The sequence below is a fragment of the Hoplias malabaricus genome, chromosome 2, assembly GCF_029633855.1.
Source record: "Hoplias malabaricus isolate fHopMal1 chromosome 2, fHopMal1.hap1, whole genome shotgun sequence".
Taxonomy (NCBI): Eukaryota; Metazoa; Chordata; class Actinopteri; order Characiformes; family Erythrinidae; genus Hoplias; species Hoplias malabaricus.
In genome coordinates, this window is record NC_089801.1 from 75947981 (window position 1) to 75967503 (window position 19523).

Genomic DNA, 19523 nt, shown 5'->3' on the forward strand with positions numbered 1-19523 from the left:
GGGAGTGTGTATGACACTGCTACCTAGGAATATTAGGCCAAAAAGAGAGAAATACAGATAAAGCAACAGTGTATTTCCAACAATGCAAAACAAAATGGACAGCGGTTTCACTAAAGGGCCAATCTTGACGGGTTCAACTTGGAAGTCGTTACAGTAGATTTCTGTGAGGATATTTTCTTATAACTGTTTCAACCATGAGAACATTAGGGAATACACATATTAACTATAGCTATTAGAATCATGAATGCCAGTCAAGATCATCACAAATGTATTGGATTGAGATCCATCCTTGCAAAGAACAGTTACGCTGCTCCACAGCCCAAGCGTAGGGTATGATCTATGCCTCTAATCATAATTTCAGGCAATTGCTGCATGATATATTTACATTTATTTTAATTAATATGAATTTCACTGGGCGGCACGATGGCCTGGAGGTTGTGGGTTCGATTCCAGCTCCGGGTGACTCTCTGTGAGGAGTTGGTGTGTTCTCCCTGTGTCCGCGTGGGTTTCCTCCGGGTACTCTGGTTTCCTCCCACAGTCCAAAAAACACACGTTGTTAGGTGGATTGGCGACTCGAAAGTGTCCGTGAGTGTGTGAGTGAATGTGTGTGTGTCTGTGTTGCCCTGTGAAGGACTGGCGCCCCCTCCAGGGTGTATTCCCGCCTTGCGCCCGATGATTCCAGGTAGGCTCTGGACCCCCCGCGACCCTAAATTGGATAAGCGGTTACAGATAATGGATGGATGGATATATGAATTTCACTGATATCACAATGATAAATAAGACACGCCCTAATAAACAAAATTTATTTCAAAAAGTGCTTTTTGGTTTCGAATGGAAATGCAATGGTGGTTTAAACCTAACTGCAAAGCACCCAGCATCGAGGTGAATGAAGTCTGGTCTAAGTTTCCATTAACTGTGTTGAGGAGGGATTATGTTGTCTGAATGAATTCAGAACCTCCACAAATCCTATTAGCTGTATACAGGAGTGCAAGGGACCAACGGAGTCACAGCTTAACCTTAAGACTGACACAAACACACAATTCCAGAGTTTTGCATCTCTCTCTCTCTCTTCCTGTCTCTACTGAGATATTTGTCACCGTATGCTGCCACAGTGTGAGCTCCTGATAAATCCATTGCTTCATTTCACAACACAGTGAATATCTCACCCTCTCTTGCTCTCTACCCCTTTTATACATCGGCCTCTTCTGTGAGATTTATGAAAGTGTCTCTTTTCCTGCAAGCATTAATGCACTTTCATTTTCTCCCTCTTGTCTCTCTGTCCAGCCAAGCCCAGGGCAAATCCTTAGACTATGATAAAAACACACACAACCTTGTTACATCGTAACTGAATTTTAGGTTTACTTGTTATTACTTTCCTCTGGAGTGTGTAAATACGCCATCAAAGTGAGAAAAAAAGTCAAGCCTTAAATAGAGTTTTGGTGTAGCCTAGTTGTTGGCCGCAGGCATTGGATTGCCCTCACATAGCATGCTAAGTAAGACAAATGATGAAAATTTTTTTTCCAGAAAAATCTTAAGATTAAGGTATTTCAAAACTAATTAGCATTTTTGTTAAGGAAAATAGGAAAAACAACTACGTTAGAAAGTAGTAAATACAGCATGTATGCTAGCTAGCACAATTGCTAACCCAGCTTTCAGTTTTTTAGAGAATGTGATCTTACTTTAAACACTTGATGCAGATTACCAAACAACTTGTGTTATATTAACCATTTCACTAGCTAGCTACTTACAAACTACATGCTAGCCAACCATTCTGCCCAATAAACTGATATTGTGGTAAATAGAACGTTTACTTCGAGTAATGTGACACTAGACCTCACTTCTTGTTAAATTGCTGCTAACACAAGTTTGTATAGAGCTAAACTAGTTTTAAGAACACTAAATGTCCCATTCTGTTTTGTTAGCTAACAGATGTCCACATTGATTAGCATTATACAGAGTGATGAGGGAGAGGGATGTCTATTCTACGCATTAAAAATTATTCTGTATGTTTTTATTTTTCCACTTGCTGATACAGATACCTACTTAGAATTAAGCCATTGGGAGCACTGTGAGCTAGTTTAGTTAGTAATTTTAAAAAATTTGTTTAATCAAAAATTTTATTGTTCATTTCTGGAACTGTCCATTTTTTATTTAGCATTTTCCTACATTACATCACCAATAATTTTAATTTCCCTCTGGGATCAATGAAGTATCTATCTACCTATAAATAAGGAACATGAACAACAAGCTCTGGATATGCATTTGCACAGTGTTTAGCATCTGTGGAGAAATGATATACAAGATACGTTATACGATAATGGCTGAGAATTTCATACTTGGGCTCTAACACATCAATAAAGTGCAGAAATCCCTGGATGTTGATGACCGAAAGAACAATAAAAACAATATATTGGGTAAGAGATAAAGCTGGGCGATATGGCCATCACAAATGCATCAACAGTGCTCTCGCAAACGGGAAAATATTTCCCGGGAGGAAAATACACTTTGAGAGAAGAAAGCCCCATCTTGTTCGTGAACAGTCTATATATATATATATATATGTATCAAGCACATGAATTAAACATATTACAGTCTCACGTCCATACGGTCATCCACGTTCATTTACCATAATAGCATGTGTATAGCGCCTGATAGCGTGCAGCTGGCTGTGCTAATCAAATAAAGGTTTATTAAACTTGTGAATTGATTCCAGACTGCCGACATTTTGAGTTGTCTGCTCAGGCACAAGGTATCGGATGTTGGTATCAGAGTCTCATTTGCGATTACGAGTATGATTAAATAAACATGGTATTGGGCAAATACCCGATTCCAGTATCGATTCATATTTCATATTACAGTTTGTTTCATACTGGGATCTCTAGTGCCACAAACTTCTATGGTTCTATTAGGACATCACACATCCAATACTAATCTTCCCGATCTTCAGACGTTATTGATCTGGCTTTAATATATATGTGTAGGTTCACAGTGTATTGATGAAGTAAAACCAAATTAAGTAAACAAGTAATTGATCTTGAAGCATTCTCATTTGCACTTCCATTACTCCATAGCCCAATTATGTGGCTTTATACCCCTCTAGCCCACACTTGGCACTGGGCATGGAAAGCTTAAAGCACATTTATATCTGCTGCATTTTAAGCTTTTAAATGGAGATTACCTTGTCCAATCTGTGCCCACAATAAGTGATTAATATTTTAGCTGAATTCACTGATATATTTTATAATACAGCCCGTGTTTTTGAGTGTACTTTTCCAATACATAGTGTATTTTCTCTGTACTTACTGTATAACATGCAGCATTTTTTAAAAATATATTTTACCAGTACTCACAGTGTACCTTCTCCATAAGAATCAGGTGTAATCTCCATGAGAATATGGACAAGGTGTAAGCAGCTATATGCAGTGTATCTGCATTTGTGGTTATAAAACGAATAGCTTTTTTTCTGTATACTCTGCACACTAAAAATGTCAAAAGCATCAAGCAAAAGGACAAAAAAAAAACTCAGCACCTGCTTTATACAGCCTAATATGCATTTGATTTTTTTTTCCCGACTTAATACTTTTTTCCCTCTAAATCTCAGAACAAATAATTCTGACAGGATGTCAAGGCACACTTTGTAACACACACTCCCCACTGGCCTCGGGCCTTCTGTAACATTACCAATATTTCTGCAACCCCAGTGACCACATCTCCGTCCCTTTCAACAGAGTTATGAACACATGACTCTATACCTAGAATATGTGTGAAAAGGCAACATAGGTGAAAGGAACTAAGACCCAAACCACACTGAAATCATTGTAGCATCTTTACAGAATAAGGTGGAATTGTATGACCTTTTTATACCGACCTGGCAAGCACTATATAGACACTGACTGAGCGCTATCTATTGACCTCACACTGATGGAAAATGACCACAAACAACATAAATCAACATGGCAGCAGTTTAAAAAAGGGACAAACACAACCAGTATATCACAAGAAAAGGTACACACACACACATATATATATATATATATATATATATATATCTGAGGGAGAGGGCCCCAGTGCATCATGGAAGTTATAATACCCATCCATTTCCATCTGCACATGCACACAGCTCATCATGTGCTGCTCAAGGGACACCATAACAAAACTGGTACCACGAGAAAAACCCAATAAACAATACAAGTCTGTATAAGTAGCAGGAAGTTATATAGCAATATTGCAAGACCCCATGAAACAAATGAAGCTTATTTAGCGAGTTAATTAGCTGTAGCAATATCCAGCACCCCACAGGCTATAACAATCACTGTATAATTCAAAGACATGGTCCAGTTCAGCCTGTCTGAATGAAATTAGAAGCGGTCACGCAGTATCCACACAGCAAGACACTAAGGAAGCCTATGTCCTCCACCATAAGACTATGAAGTCAGATAGTAGGTCATAATGATGAGAAACCAGGGTGGCACAGTGGTGCAACATTTAGAGTCACTGTCATACAACTCCGGGGTCCTGGGGTTTTGGGTTTGAGCCCAGCTTCGTGTGACTACCTGTGAGCAGTGTTTTCTCAGTGTGTGCGTGGGTTTCCTCCGGGTGCTCCCGAATCTTATGCACAGCGCTGTAGCTTTGTATTTTAGATATATTGGTGATATAATGAGTAGTACGTACTGACTTTATTCTCGAATCACTAAATTGTTTCGAGAATACCTGACCGTGTGACACCATTCAGTTCCATTAAGTACCAGAACCCAGAACTATGACCTGCATTATTGGAATAACTGTCAGTAAAAAGTCACAGTTCCAGTGGAAAAAAATGCATTTACTGTATCTGTATGATTACTGTTCTTGTTTGGCTTTGCTATCAGTTGAAGTAAAGCAACCCTAGGGTAATTGCCATATTCAGAGCCATAACATTTCAGTCAAGCCATGTGCCTTCAAATCACTCAACGACCTACATTCCACACTCACACAGAAGCTAAATCATATTGTTGAGTTGTGCATTCAACCATTTCACTTCATTTTTTACAGACTCTCCATTTACGGGGTTGGAGTTTTGTGTGTGTGTGTGTGTACATAAGTTTATAATTATGAAACTCAGCTACAGTAAGGTGCACTGATTATGGATACAGGCATTAAGCTATGCCCATACAGCATGTATAATCTCTATGAAATGAAATGAGATGAGCGCCTACACTTGAGCTTAAGCTTAAATGCCAAGTGTTGGCTGGAGGGCTATAAAGACCCACAGATTTAAGCTATGAAACTCAGGAGTTATGGATCTCCTTTACTAATGAGTCAGAGTGGTGTTCGAGAATGTACTGTCTAACATCAGTGCTGTACCACCCAAATAGTTATATGCCTCAATGCATTCAAATCATTACAGCAAAGTAAAATATCTAGCGTCCTTCCCAAAAGAGAAAAAGAGCAGGGCAAACTCTTGATTTTAGATGAAATGTTAGATCTATACAAGGATATGCCCTGAATCTGGTGTAATAAACTCCATTGCGCAAATATAGGAGATTGAATAGGCATAGATTTTGGAAATTGGAGCCAAATGAAAGAAAAACCTCTCTCTCTCTCACTCTCTCAAAACACTACAAACTGAATGTGCTGCTCGGACGGAAAATCAGAGCGACGGAGAGAAAAGGCTGCTTAGAAAGAAGGATGGAGGAGGGAGAGGACTGAATAAAGACATGCATTAGTCAGAGGATGAGAGTGAGAATGGGGACATGAATCTCAATCTAACTTTATTCAGCTGGGAGCAGGAAAAAGAGCAAGCCAGCAAGGTCAGAACTACGGTGACGTAGCGCTACGCCAGGCCCAGCTGTTCGCTTTTTATTGGCCGTCTCTCTCCTTCACCAGCGTCAAGGAGCCTTTTGTGTGCACATCCTGCTCTTTGCGATCTGTCTACTGTATTCATCCTTAACTCCGCTGAGCTATAAAACATAGAGGAACATAAATAGTTCTTGGCTTTGATGTGCAGTTCCAAGCACATGCACAAATGATAGATGAAAACACCCCAGATTCAGTTACGTTAAAAGTGCACCCATTGCAGACCCAGATGCACAGCTTGTGTAATCTCCATAGGAATAGCACCTGCACACGAGCCTAAAGTCACCAAGCCCAATGACAAGTGTCGGGTGAAGGGTTCTAAAGCTCCCCAACGTTTTTTGAAATGTATTTGAAATCAGATTAAGAACTATGATTTGGAAACTTTGGAAAATTCGGACTACTGTTATTATTATTATCATTATTATTATTAATGTTACACTTATATAGTGCCTTTCTAGAAACCCAAGGACGCTTTACAGTCAACTTTACACTCAATATTCAATCCACACACACACACACTGGCGAGAAGTGGCAGCCAAACACACACAGCGTACTCTTAGCCAGGAATGACCATCCCCCTGGAGGACTGCACTAGGGTTTCACCCAGGACAGAGCACCAATCCATATCTGGGCTCACACACATTCACTCGCACATACAGACATTCATTCACAAACAGACTCGTTCACTCACACCAGGGCAGTTATTACAGAAGCCAATTCGCCTAACCTCCATGTTTTTTTGGACTGTGGGAGGAAACCCATGCAGACACTGGATGGAAACTCCACCCACATGGGACTTGACAAGGGAACTAATCTATCAACCTGTATTCCATCTATTAAAGAAACCACTGTGTACACTTTTTGGCCACTTTATAATAGATTTACGTTCGCAATCTTCTACCCCTTGGTGTGTTCTCCCTGTGTCCGCGTGGGTTTCCTCCAGGTGTTCTAATTTATCTCCCATAGTCCAGAAGCAAAAGTTGATAAGTGGCTACTCAAAAGTGTCCATAGGTTTGTGTGTGTTGCCCTGTGGTGAAATTGTGCCCCCTCCAGGGTGTGTTCCTCCTCACTGCAAACTTAAGATTAAGGAACTTTAATCTTAAAAACTTAGGAACTTTTTTCTTAGGAAATCTTTTGTGAATCAAGCCCCAGAATGTTAACAAAATATGATGTAACACGTAGGATCCAAAAGAGCATTAATGTTAGAGTTGAAACCAGGCTTAACGTTCCAAATTGTTCCTGGGTTGAGTCAAGGCAATGTTTAACAAACACTATATATCTGTAACACTACTAGACTAACAACAGCTTGAGTCTGACACACAGACGAGGCTTTGTTTCATGCTCTGCTAGTGGGCTTGTGTTTGGTCAAAGGCAGCTCCTGCATCACCGTCAGTCTACATTACACTGTGCATGCAAACAAATATTAAACCTGTCCCCTCACTTCCAAGGTCCAAGAGGGGCCAGAGCTAAGGCATTTTCAAGCCCAAATCTGGCATTTCATTGAAAATGTAGCGAGCAATTTTGTTGATAGCGAAGTGCCGTTCAGTGTGGAAATTACAGTGACTGGGCAGGACCTTTAAAAGAGAAATGGGAAAAATCCCTCATTCTCACGGCGTGTTTATAATAGATGAGATATGATTTGAAAATGGCCGAATGTAGTGCAGCCCTGGGGGGGAGGATCTCAGGGAGAGATTTATTTTTCAAGGCTCACAGAGTCATAATTCTGACTCCAACATAATACCAGAAGCAGCTTCATGTTAGATTTTTGGAGTGCAATCGCACTACAGTGCAGTAAGTGTCCACTGTATGAATGGATTTCCAGTGGGCAGGTTCAAAGCACTGGGCATTTGGACATCGTTTCATTGACAGTTTTCACACAGACTAATGAGATAGCAATACTGGGGGCTTACACCCATGCTGGTTAATTTGCAATGTCAATGAGTTGGAATAAAAATAGAAAGAACTAGAATGAGACAGTCAATGGATCAGTTGGGTGAAGATTAAAATACTTTGTGCAATGCTGCTGAAAAATGTAGAATTTTTTTTACAGTATATTTGTTATAAGGATGTCACACATTAACATATTAACACAATTAAAGTCTGGGATCAGGTGGTATCCCAAAGAGGAATTAAGTTTAGTCATGGAATTTATCCTCCTTTCAATGGAAAAAAATCAAGATTCAAAATGCTGTGTAGCCCAGGACTAGTTTTAGTCTGGGAAACCACCCCAAAGTAAGTGGTGCCTAGTCTCAGACATTAGCCCCTCAAAGAGTACTGTTTAATTACACTAACATGCAGCTAATAGAATCAAAAAACATTTTTTTACATTTGTTTCATTTTATTTAACTAGTGTTGAAATATATCCACCTTTCACATAACAGAGAAAGGAACATGAAATATCTCTGCATGATGTTGTAGTGTAACTGTACGTAGGAGTAAAAGGCTGTAGCTTTCTGTGTCATTCAGTGTGTTTTAATGGCACGGCATACACTGATACTCTAGGATGGACAGTGAACACTTTATGATTTACATCCTTGCTGACCAAAAGTATGTACACAAGCTCCTGTGGGTTTTTGATTGTATCTCAAAGATAAATGATTTGTTTTTTATTATTTTCTACATTGTAAATGAATGGAAGACATAACATTATGAAGCAACACACATAAATCTGGAGTAAACAAAGAAGTGTTAAACAAACCAGAATGTTTTATACTTTAGATTCTTCAAAGTAGCCACCTTTTGCTTTGATCACAGCTTTGCACACACGGCGTTCTTTCAATCAGCTTCATGAGGTCGTCACCTGGAATGGTTTTCAGTGAACAGCTGTGGACTTGTCAAGAGGTAATTTGTAGAACTGCCCGTTAATGTGTTTAAGATGGGAGACCAGACTTAGGGCTGGTACACAGTTGTATACAGTGAATAGCCCTATGCCAGAAAGATGAGAAGACTTTGCCTGGTAGGAACATTTCACATCAAACAACTCTGTATGTTTACATCTTTACCATGCAGTTATACAAAGTGTTAAAAAAAATCTATGCAATTTCCCTTCAACACTCTGTGGTTGATTGTCAGGACTGGTCAGAATTTTACGGGGGCTACATTAGGACTCTAAAATTAGAATTTAAGCAAAATGTTCCTGGACTGTTCAAATCAAACTCTCATATAATTGTTTGGGCTAGCGCTCATCTTTCCTTTGATGTATTTCCACTTCTTTTCCAGAGCTCTGCAAGTGCACATGGATATGTTAAAAAAACAAGACATTTAATCCACACATTATAAATAATTTCTTTGCTTTCCCAGTCTCTTGACAGCCGTTTTGATCTGTTTTATGTTGCTGGAACATTGCATGTCTTCAGGCTTTATGAATACTTCATAAGCTGAACCATAATGCTTATACATGGGCTGGAAATCAAGAAATTAGCAGGCTGCACATTCATATTGAAGCATATATGAACCCCTTTAACAGGTCCTAAACCAGTGGTATGTCATTACATTTCAGTGAGGTCAACTTGCTAAAAATGAATAAAAAAATCCAAATGAAAAAGTATAAGTTCTGGTATGCTGGGCTCTACTCATGGCAGAGAGGGTGTCTGAAGGGGAGGATATTTAGGCAAAGAATAGACCTCCAAACTTTGAAAAGCATGAACCATTATGAGGATATTGCTCTATTCCTGCTCCACAGGTGGGTAATATTGACATTTTTGCTGTATGTGGAACTTATTCAAATTTCTAGAGAGTGCTAACTGCATGTAAATGAACACAGAATAAACTACTTGATTTACTAATGAGAGAGAGAAAGAGAAGGAGAACACAGCCCTTTTATTGCTTCAGAACTTCTGGGTAGGACACAAAGACTGGCCAAAGTCTGGTATAAATTAAGTGTGCCTGTGCTAGTTTACTAGCATCATGCGTTTACATTATGCAGCGCTAAACTGTGCTGTGTGCCTTTTTTTAATGCATACTGCAGTATTATGGTATGCAAGAAACACAGAACATAGGGCGTATAACTGCCCAGCTGGCCACCAACGTCAAAAGACGTTGATATGTGGTTGAATGTTGGTCGTGACGTCGGATGACCAAAATTTTACGTCAGGGTAACGTCTAATACCGATGTTAAACTGACGTAAGAAACTGACGACATATGACACTGATATTTTGTTAGTTTTAAGTCATGATATTATGTAACCACAATCCAACGTCTAATAAACGTCATATCCTCATGTCAAATAGACGTAAAATACCAACATTTAGTTGTAAGGTTTGGTAACCAAATCCCAACGTCTGATTAACGTCTGAATTTTAACGTCAGTTCAACCTGCCATTCTAACATCAATAGACGTTGATAATTTGTTGGTTTTAAGTAGTGATGCTATGTAACCAAAATCCAACATCTTCCAAACGTCACATCCTGATGTCAAATTGACGTAAATTACCAACATTAAGCTGTAAGGTATGGTGACCAAATCCCAACGTCTGATAAACGTCTGAATTTTAACGTCAGTTCAACCTGCCATTCTAACATCAATAGACGTTGATAATTTGTTGGTTTTAAGTAGTGATGTTATGTAACCAAAATCCAACATCTTCCAAACGTCACATCCTGATGACAAATTTACATAAATTACCAACATTAAGCTGTAAGGTATGGTGACCAAATCCCAACGTCTGATTAACGTCTGAATTTTAACGCCAGTTCAACCTGCCATTCTAACATCAATAGACGTTGATAATTTGTTGGTTTTAAGTAGTGATGTTATGTAACCAAAATCCAACATCTTCCAAACGTCACATCCTGATGTCAAATTGACGTAAATGACCAACATTAAGCTGTAAGGTATGGTGACCAAATCCCAACGTCTGATAAACGTCTGAATTTTAACGTCAGTTCAACCTGCCATTCTAACATCAATAGACGTTGAAAATTTGTTGGTTTAAATTTGTGATGTTATGTAACCAAAATCCAACATCTTCCAAACGTCACATCCTGATGTCAAATTGACGTAAATTACCAACATTAATCTGTAAGGTATGGTGACCAAATCCCAACGTCTGATAAACATCTGAATTTTAACGTCAGTTCAACCTGCCATTCTAACATCAATAGACGTTGATAATTTGTTGGTTTTAAGTAGTGATGTTATGTAACCAAAATCCAACATCTTCCAAACGTCACATCCTGATGTCAAATTTACATAAATTACCAACATTAAGCTGTAAGGTATGGTGACCAAATCCCAACGTCTGATTAACGTCAGTTCAACCTGCCATTCTAACATCAATAGACGTTGATAATTTGTTGGTTTTAAGTAGTGATGTTATGTAACCAAAATCCAACATCTTCCAAACGTCACATTCTGATGTCAAATTGACGTAAATTACCAACATTAAGCTGTAAGGTATGGTGACCAAATCCCAATGTCTGATAAACGTCTGAATTTTAACGTCAGTTCAACCTGCCATTCTAACATCAATAGACGTTGAAAATTTGTTGGTTTTAATTTGTGATGTTATGTAACCAAAATCCAACATCTTCCAAACGTCACATCCTGATGTCAAATTGACGTAAATTACCAACATTAAGCTGTAAGGTATGGTGACCAAATCCCAACGTCTGATAAGCGTCTGAATGTTAACGTCAGTTCAACCTGCCATTCTAACATCAATAGACATTGATAATTTGTAGGTTTTAAGTAGTGATGTTATGTAACCAAAATCCAACATCTTCCAAACGTCACATCCTGATGTCAAATTGATGTAAATTACCAACTTTAAGTTGTAAGGTATGGTAACCAAATCCCAACATCTGATAAACGTTTGAAATTTAACGTCAGCTCAATGTGCCAATCTAACATCAATAGACGTTGATAATTTGTTGGTTTAAAGTTGTCCTATTATGTGACCAAAATCCAACATCTTCCAATCATCACATCCTGATGTCAAATTGACGTAAAAAACATTTAGTTGTAAGGTATGGTGACCAAGACCCAACATCTTGTAAACGTCAAACTTCTAATGTCAGATCAACCTGCCATTCTAACATCAATAGACATTGATAATTTGTTGGTTTTAATTTGTGCTGTTATGTAACCAAAATACAACATCTTCCAAACATCACATCCGGATATCAAATTGACGTAAATTACCAACAATAAGCTGTAAGTTATGGAGACCAAATCCCGACATCTGATAAACGTCTGAATTTTAACGTCAGTTCAACCTGCCATTCTAACATCAATAGACGTTGAAAATTTGTTGGTTTTAATTTGTGATGTTATGTAACCAAAATCCAACATCTTCCAAACGTCACATCCTGATGTCAAATTGACGTAAATTACCAACATTAAGTTGTAAGGTATGGTGACCAAATCTCAACGTCTGATATTTATCGTCAGTTCAACCTGCCATTCTAACATCAATAGACGTTGATAATTTGTTGGTTTTAAGTAGTGATGTTATGTAACCAAAATCCAACATCTTCCAAACGTCACATCCTGATGTCAAATTGACGTAAATTACCAACATTAAGTTGTAAGGTATGGTGACCAAATCTCAACGTCTGATAAACGTCTGAAATTTATCGTCAGTTCAACCTGCCATTCTAACATCAATAGACGTTGATAATTTGTTGGTTTTAAGTAGTGATGTTATGCAACCAAAATCCAACATTTTCCAAACGTCACATCCTGATGTCAAGTTGATATAAAAAAATGCCAACTTTAAGTTGTAATATAGGGTGACCAAAACCCAACGCCTGGTAAACATTAGACTAACATCAACAGACGTTGATATTTTGTTGGTTTTAGGTCATGGGGTTTAGTACTTCAAATTTAACGTCATCTTGATGTAAAATACCTACATTTATTTGTTAGGTATTGGTAATCAAAACCCAGTGTATGATAAACATCATAATCTAAATGTCAACTCAATGTGACATTCTAACAATATTGGATATACTTAGTTGGTTTAAGATGCAATATTCATTCATTCATTCATTCATTCATTTATTAAATGTAACTGCTTATCCACTTTAGGGTTGAAGTGGGTCTGGAGCCTACCTGGAATCAGTGGGGCACTTTTCCTTCACAGTGCGACACACACTCACACACTCATGCACACATCTAATACCTATGGACAGTTTTGAGTAGCCAACTGAGCTACCAACATGTGTTTTGGACCATGGGAGTAAATTGGAACACCCGGAGAAAACCCACATGAACACAGGGAAAACACACCCAACTAATCACAGTCATGCGGAGCAGGGTTCGAACCTACAGCTGCAGCACCCTAGATTTGTGTGACAGCGACACTATTGGTTGCAGTCCCAAGTTGAATTTTATAAAAAAATTCCAAACATCATTCTGATACTCTACCATACTGAAATTAATTAATTAATTAATTCATTGTCTGTAACCGCTAATCCAGTTCAGGGTCGCAGTGGGTCCTGAGCCTACTTGGAATCACTGGGAGCAAGGCAGGAACACACCCTGGAGGGGTCGCCAGTCCTTCGCAGGGTGACACACACTCATACATTCACACCTATGGACACTTTTGAGTCACCAATCCACCTAACAACATGTGTTTTTGGACCTTGGAAGGAAACCTGAACACCTGGAGGAAACCCCCGTGGACACAGGAAAAACACACCAAACTACTCACAATCACCTGCCGCTCCAGGACCCTAGAGCTGTGTGACAGCGACAGTACCTGCAGCACCATCGTGCTGCCCCAAGCTGCAATGTTAAGAAACCAAAATGCAGTGTGTTCAAAACATTATTCTGACGACATATTGACATAACATAACAAAATTCAGTTGTGAGATACCATGAACAAAATGTAAAATTATAGAATAAGAAATCATTAAAATCATTTAAAATTAGTTTTAGGAGATCAAAAACTACTGAGATATTCTTAAGTGGGCAATAATCTGAGCGGTCCAAAGGTGGACCAGCAGTGGCCTACTATCAGTGGGTTACCAACATTTTCAAGCCATTTGGCAGGTATATGCTTGCCGTCTTAAGAATACAAAACACACTATAAATAAATGCTGTAGCGAGTTTGCTACTGTATTGTAATGTATCTTAGGTAACAGACTGGAAGCAGCAATGAAGCTAGCTTTACAGTATTTCACTGTATTGTGAGCTGGGGAGGCTGAGGACTGCAAATGGCATCTAAAAGTGAGTAACTTATTTACACCATTTATTTATCACTTATTTTATTGTTTTGACAACGTAAATATAGCTTAGTTCCAAAATTACATTCGTAATTACATTAGTTCCAAAATACACCCCCCCCCTTTAGGCAATGGTACAATTTATTTTTGTAACGTCAGTTGTAGGCCTCACTACAAAACAAAACCAGAACAGGACAAGTGAATACTTTTCGTCCAAATAAAAAAAGAGAAAGAATTGTGTTTTTTCATTTAGTTACACCGCGACCCTGAAATGGACAAGCTTAAAAGATGATGATGATGATGATGATGATGATTTGCGTTAATATTGTTTTATTTTATTTAAATTATTTTGTTGAGGGTGGGGCGGTTAGCGAGAACGGGGCTAACGGTTCCCTGGGGGCGGGGTGACGAGAACAGAGACGGAGAGAAAGAGACAAAACGTATTCAGAGGCTGCAAGCGTCGTCGTACTTTAGGGATTTTGGAACAAAAGTAATGAGTAAATGTATGTTTTAATCATACAGCTCTAAACGTTTCCAACCACACTGTCTTGGTACTGCTTTTTAGCAAGATAGATGGTGCTAGTTATGATAGCCGCGAACATTTAACCAGATAACTCCTGTGGAATTTGCACACTTGTTTGCTCCCAAAAAATTTAATGTTTTATCGTCGCAGATATCGTCAACTGGCGTTTCCCCCCCTCAAATTAGTCCGTTGGAGGGGATTGAAGCCGGAGACATCACCAGTTTTGTGACGGCTTACAAGCAGGAGGCTGAGGGAAAGGTAGGAGAGAAGAGGCGGGAAGAAAACAAAGAGAGGGTTCTGCTCCATTGAAACAGGCTGCCGGTGAAAGGACGGGTCAGTCGTAGCATTATTTATTTATATTTAGCGTAGTAGAGACCACCAGGTAGAGAACGATAATTTAACTGTACAGACAATTATAAACTTACAGTCCATTTTTGGGCTTCTTGCGGGTACTATTCAAGTTTTAGTTAGCTAGCAGAGTAATGCTTTTTAAAGAAGAGAACGGAGGGAAATATAAACATAGAGATGGACAGGGATTCTGGTCATTGATATTGGTCAGTTTGGTAAAATTAGCTACGTTCATTATAACAGAGAATTGTAAATGTAGAACATGTAATGTTAGCTACAGACAAACTCCATTCCAGATTATTAGCTAATATATATATTTGGAGTGTCAGGTGTGAATGAGGTGCAAGATGGGGGGAGTAAAATATATTTTACTTCGTGCTGTGTTGAGAATTATAGGCTACTGTATTTTGCTGCAGAATTTTGAGCTCCATTCTACGGAGCCCCTAAAGGGACTGGGGGAAAAAATAAAAAAAAAGACTATTGATTTTGCGTTCCCTTGCAAATACATTGCGCTCCTTTGCAAATGTTTTATGATACACAATTGTCTTTGTGGCTCGGTCAACACATCAGGACACTGCAGTTTCCAGTGAAATCCAGCCACTTGAAACAGATATATATGTATTTATTTATCTCTACTAACACACAGTTTCGTTGCCAGTGCGACATCTGTATACATCTGTAAGGAACTGCCTAACATCAGAAGTTGTCAGCAACAGGTTTATATACGTTATGTAGCATCCTGAAAGTTCTAGTCAGAACGCCGTAGTTCCATAGTAACAGGTGTATGAGACGTAGGCTGCTTCATGAAAGAAAGAAAAAGTGTGGAAGGCTGTGGTTTTTTTATTGTTATTGACTGGGGTAGGGGTCAAGCTAAGAATGTTAACGAAAAACCTTTACCAAGCAAAGACTCTTAAAAATCCGGTCATTCAATAACAAGATGGAGGGTGTAAGGCGCAACACACAGAGATCTCAGGGCACACTGCGGACTAATTTTTACAGAGACGTGGCTCAGCGCGCTGACTCCAGACACGGCTGTGGAGCTAGAGCCGGTCGCTACACCATGCATTTCGTTTTATCTGGAAAATGTTTTTTTTTTTTTTTTTTTTTTTTTTTTTAATAAAGCTGCAGTAAAAACAGATACCCTTTTCTGACTGACTTTTACACACATACACACATTACTCCAATACACTACCAATAGCTACACATATATTTAGGTGTTCACTCTCCTTTCTCTCCCTCTGATTGGAAACTGTGTTCATTGTCTGTATCTCTATACTGTTCACGTAACCTTTGTCCATGCGCTTGCACTTTAAATTCTCTCATCCTCTTTGCTTAGCAATTAACAACACAGCATCAAACGTTTCAGTTGGCGCTCCCCAATAACATATCCATGTTCTCTGTTGAGAAGAAATGCTATGTCTTTATATTTCAGTCCAAGATCAAAGTAAATTTCAACGAGCTGCTCCATAGTTCACCTGATACGCACAGCAAGCACAGTACTACGGAGCCCACAAAGTATTTGCGAGGTAACGCAATTGTGTTTGCAAAGGAATGCCAAAGTCTTTTTTTCCCCAGTCCCTTTTGGGGCTCCGTAACAAAGACAATTGTGTATCATAAAACATTTGCAAAGGAGCGCAATGTATTTGCCAGGGAATGCAATAATGTTTGCAAGGGAACACAAAATCAATAGTCTTTTTTTATTTTTCCCCCAGTCCCTTTAGGGGCTCCATACCATTCCAAATCTGATTTGAGACTCCCATTTTTGTTATTTAGTTTATATAGAGTGTACATTTTAATTGTTTATCAGAGTTTAAGAGTATTGCATTTAAAGTGTCTAAATACTAAATGTTGGCTACCAGTTCTGTGATCACAAATGTAGTGTGTTGGTTTTTGTAATGCATATGAAATGACATCTTATTTCTCTGTACTATATGTTTTAAATGTGGAGAGTCTCGTCGTGCCATGACTTTCAGGAAGTTGGCTGCATTTAAGGCTCACATTTACAGGTATCATTAAAACAGGAAAACTGAAACTAGACCTAGGCTATATCATATAGGTTTTAATTTGACATGTCATTGAAAACTGCAATGGTAAATGTTGAAGACTTAAAATAATTTATATTCTCATCATTTAGGCAAGTGCCACAGTTGCTGATTTTGAAACCCTTAACCTGCTTGTGAGTCCTCAGATGTTTATTCTGGGTATGTATATATAATTGCAAGATACTCCAGAATGACAAAAGTTTAAGAAACATTTGAATTAATTACAGTGGAATTTTTGACCAATGCAAGATATATGCTGACAGTGGAAGGACAAGTGACCTATGTTTGCTCAAGCCTCCATTAATTTCTGGAAAGGCAGCCCTATTCACCTTGTACTAAAATTTCAATTTCCAATATTGACAGGAAATTTCTTTTTTTCTCTCTCTCTACTTGTTTACTTCCTTCTCTGAATTAAAATAGCCTCTATTTCATGTTATCTTACCTGTAATTAAAGGTATTATTATATATAACAACCTTGAAATATGATAACTTTACTGATGCAGAAACCCCATGTATGAAAATGGATTAAAAAATTCTAAAATTATCTGAAGGTAATTGCTTTTTAATATTTTGACCTGTTTCTGTTGGATAATTCTTTATGAAATTATTATGAAGGGCAGTTACTGTTTACTGTCATTCATTCATCTGTTGCAATCATTTAATTCTAATCAGGGTCATTGTGGGAATCATTTGATGCAGTTGAAATTTGTGCTTTTGATATGTGAAATTAAAGGTCAAATACAGGATTTTCTGATTACTATGATACATTGAAATATTGCATAGCATATCAGTATACATGGCTTTTAGATCAGGTATCAAATTGAAATTGCCGTACTTTTGGTTTTGTTGAGTTCGTATTAATATCTATCCTCAGTCTTCACTACAAAAAGTGTGAGCAAGCGACAACTAGGGCTGGGCGATATGACCAAAAATTCATATCTCGATATGCCTAAAAGAAATGGAAATATATGATACGGTATGACATTATGAAAGCCATAACAAAATACAATGTCAAAGTATTAGTGTTTATTAGCACCAAATAGGACATGCTGAATTATCTAACTGTAATTATTAATGTAATTCACCCTTTACCTCACTCATTTGCTCTGATCACTTGCAGAAAAATAAAAATAAACATAGCACAAAAAGTAAGAAAATTTGTGTCTGGTTGATTATTTCTTTGTTGTAACAGTGCTTCTTGCCAATAAACCTTATACCATTACTGTTAATTTATCTTTTAAATGGTGCTACATTTATAAGAAACATGCTTTTGTGAGATAAGCAGTAGAGATGAGTATGTGGATTGCGCCAGTGAAAAATTTGTCAAATACTCACTGCCAGTGCCAAACAGCTTATTTTGTGTGATGGTGTGATGTGGCATCTCCTTCACTTGAAAAATGAGGCTTATCGTCATTGCGAGCAATCTCAATGCAGAAAAAGATATTGAGATGAAATTCTACAACCAGTGGCAATCCCATATCTCCACAGTCTGGGACCAAACTCTATCCTCCAAAATGACAACACTTGCCCCCACAGAGCGGTGTTTATCAGAGACTACCTCCAGAATTTGGTAGTGGAGAGGATGGAATGGCCTGCTAGCTCCTGACCTCAACCCCAATGAACACTTGTGGGATCAGCTTGGGCGTGCTGTTCATGCCACAGTGACCAACACAACCACATGTGTGACCAGCAGTGTGTAACCAGGATGGTGACCGTCATGAAGAGAAAGTCCTGGGCTGTTTTGGCTGTTTATGGTTCTTCCACACGCTACTGAAGCTCCTATTTGTTAAAAGAATACATTGTTAAATTGCCAATATGTCTTGTTTCTTCAAACTTCAGTCAGCCAGTCACAACTCACCAAACGAGTCAATGGCAGAATAAGCTCTTTGGCATAGGCAGAGAGGATTGGGCTAATGTTTCATTGGCACAACCCACATACTCATTTCTACTGCTCATCCCACAAATGCATGTTCCTTATAAATGTGGCACCATTTCAAAGGGAAATTAACATGATTCCAACAGTATAAGATTTATTGCCAAGAAACATTGTTACAACAAAGATATAATCTACCAAACAAAAATATCCTTATCTATGTTTAGTTTTAAAAATTGTCTTGCCAATGTCATCTGATCTTCCCCTTACTGTATCTTCTTGTGTACAAAATTTTTATTGCAACTTTTTTGTACCTTTATTTCCACATGCTATGTTACTAACTGTGGAATTTTTATTTTTATAGACGCCTCATTGGTACAAATCCCCAGGGGTGGTCAACGTAGAGAGCAACCAAGAAGTCCTGAACCATGCATCCGTGTGTATCCTTGCTTTAAAGAAACTGATGGACTTTGAATTAAATTTTATTTACAAACCGGATTCCAAAAATTTGGGACACTAAACAAATTGTGAATAAAAACTGAATGCAATGATGTGGAGATGGCAAATGTCAATATTTTATTTTTAATAGAACATAGATGACAGATCAAAAGTTTAATCTGAGTAAATGTAACATTTAAAAAAAAAAATATGTTCATTCAAAATTTCACAGTGTCAACAAATCCCAACAAAGTTGGAACAAGTAGCAATAAGTGGCAAAAAGGAGGAAATTGA

The 19523-nt window shown here is 38.2% G+C and overlaps 1 long non-coding RNA gene across 1 annotated transcript; it reads left to right on the top strand.

Annotated features, from left to right (window-relative positions):
* Positions 1-15412: 15412 nt before the first annotated feature.
* Positions 15413-19293, top strand: LOC136687668 (uncharacterized). The gene is made up of 3 exons (XR_010800500.1): positions 15413-16882; positions 17011-17077; positions 19156-19293. It is a non-coding gene; the product is annotated as an uncharacterized lncRNA (long non-coding RNA).
* Positions 19294-19523: the final 230 nt, after the last annotated feature.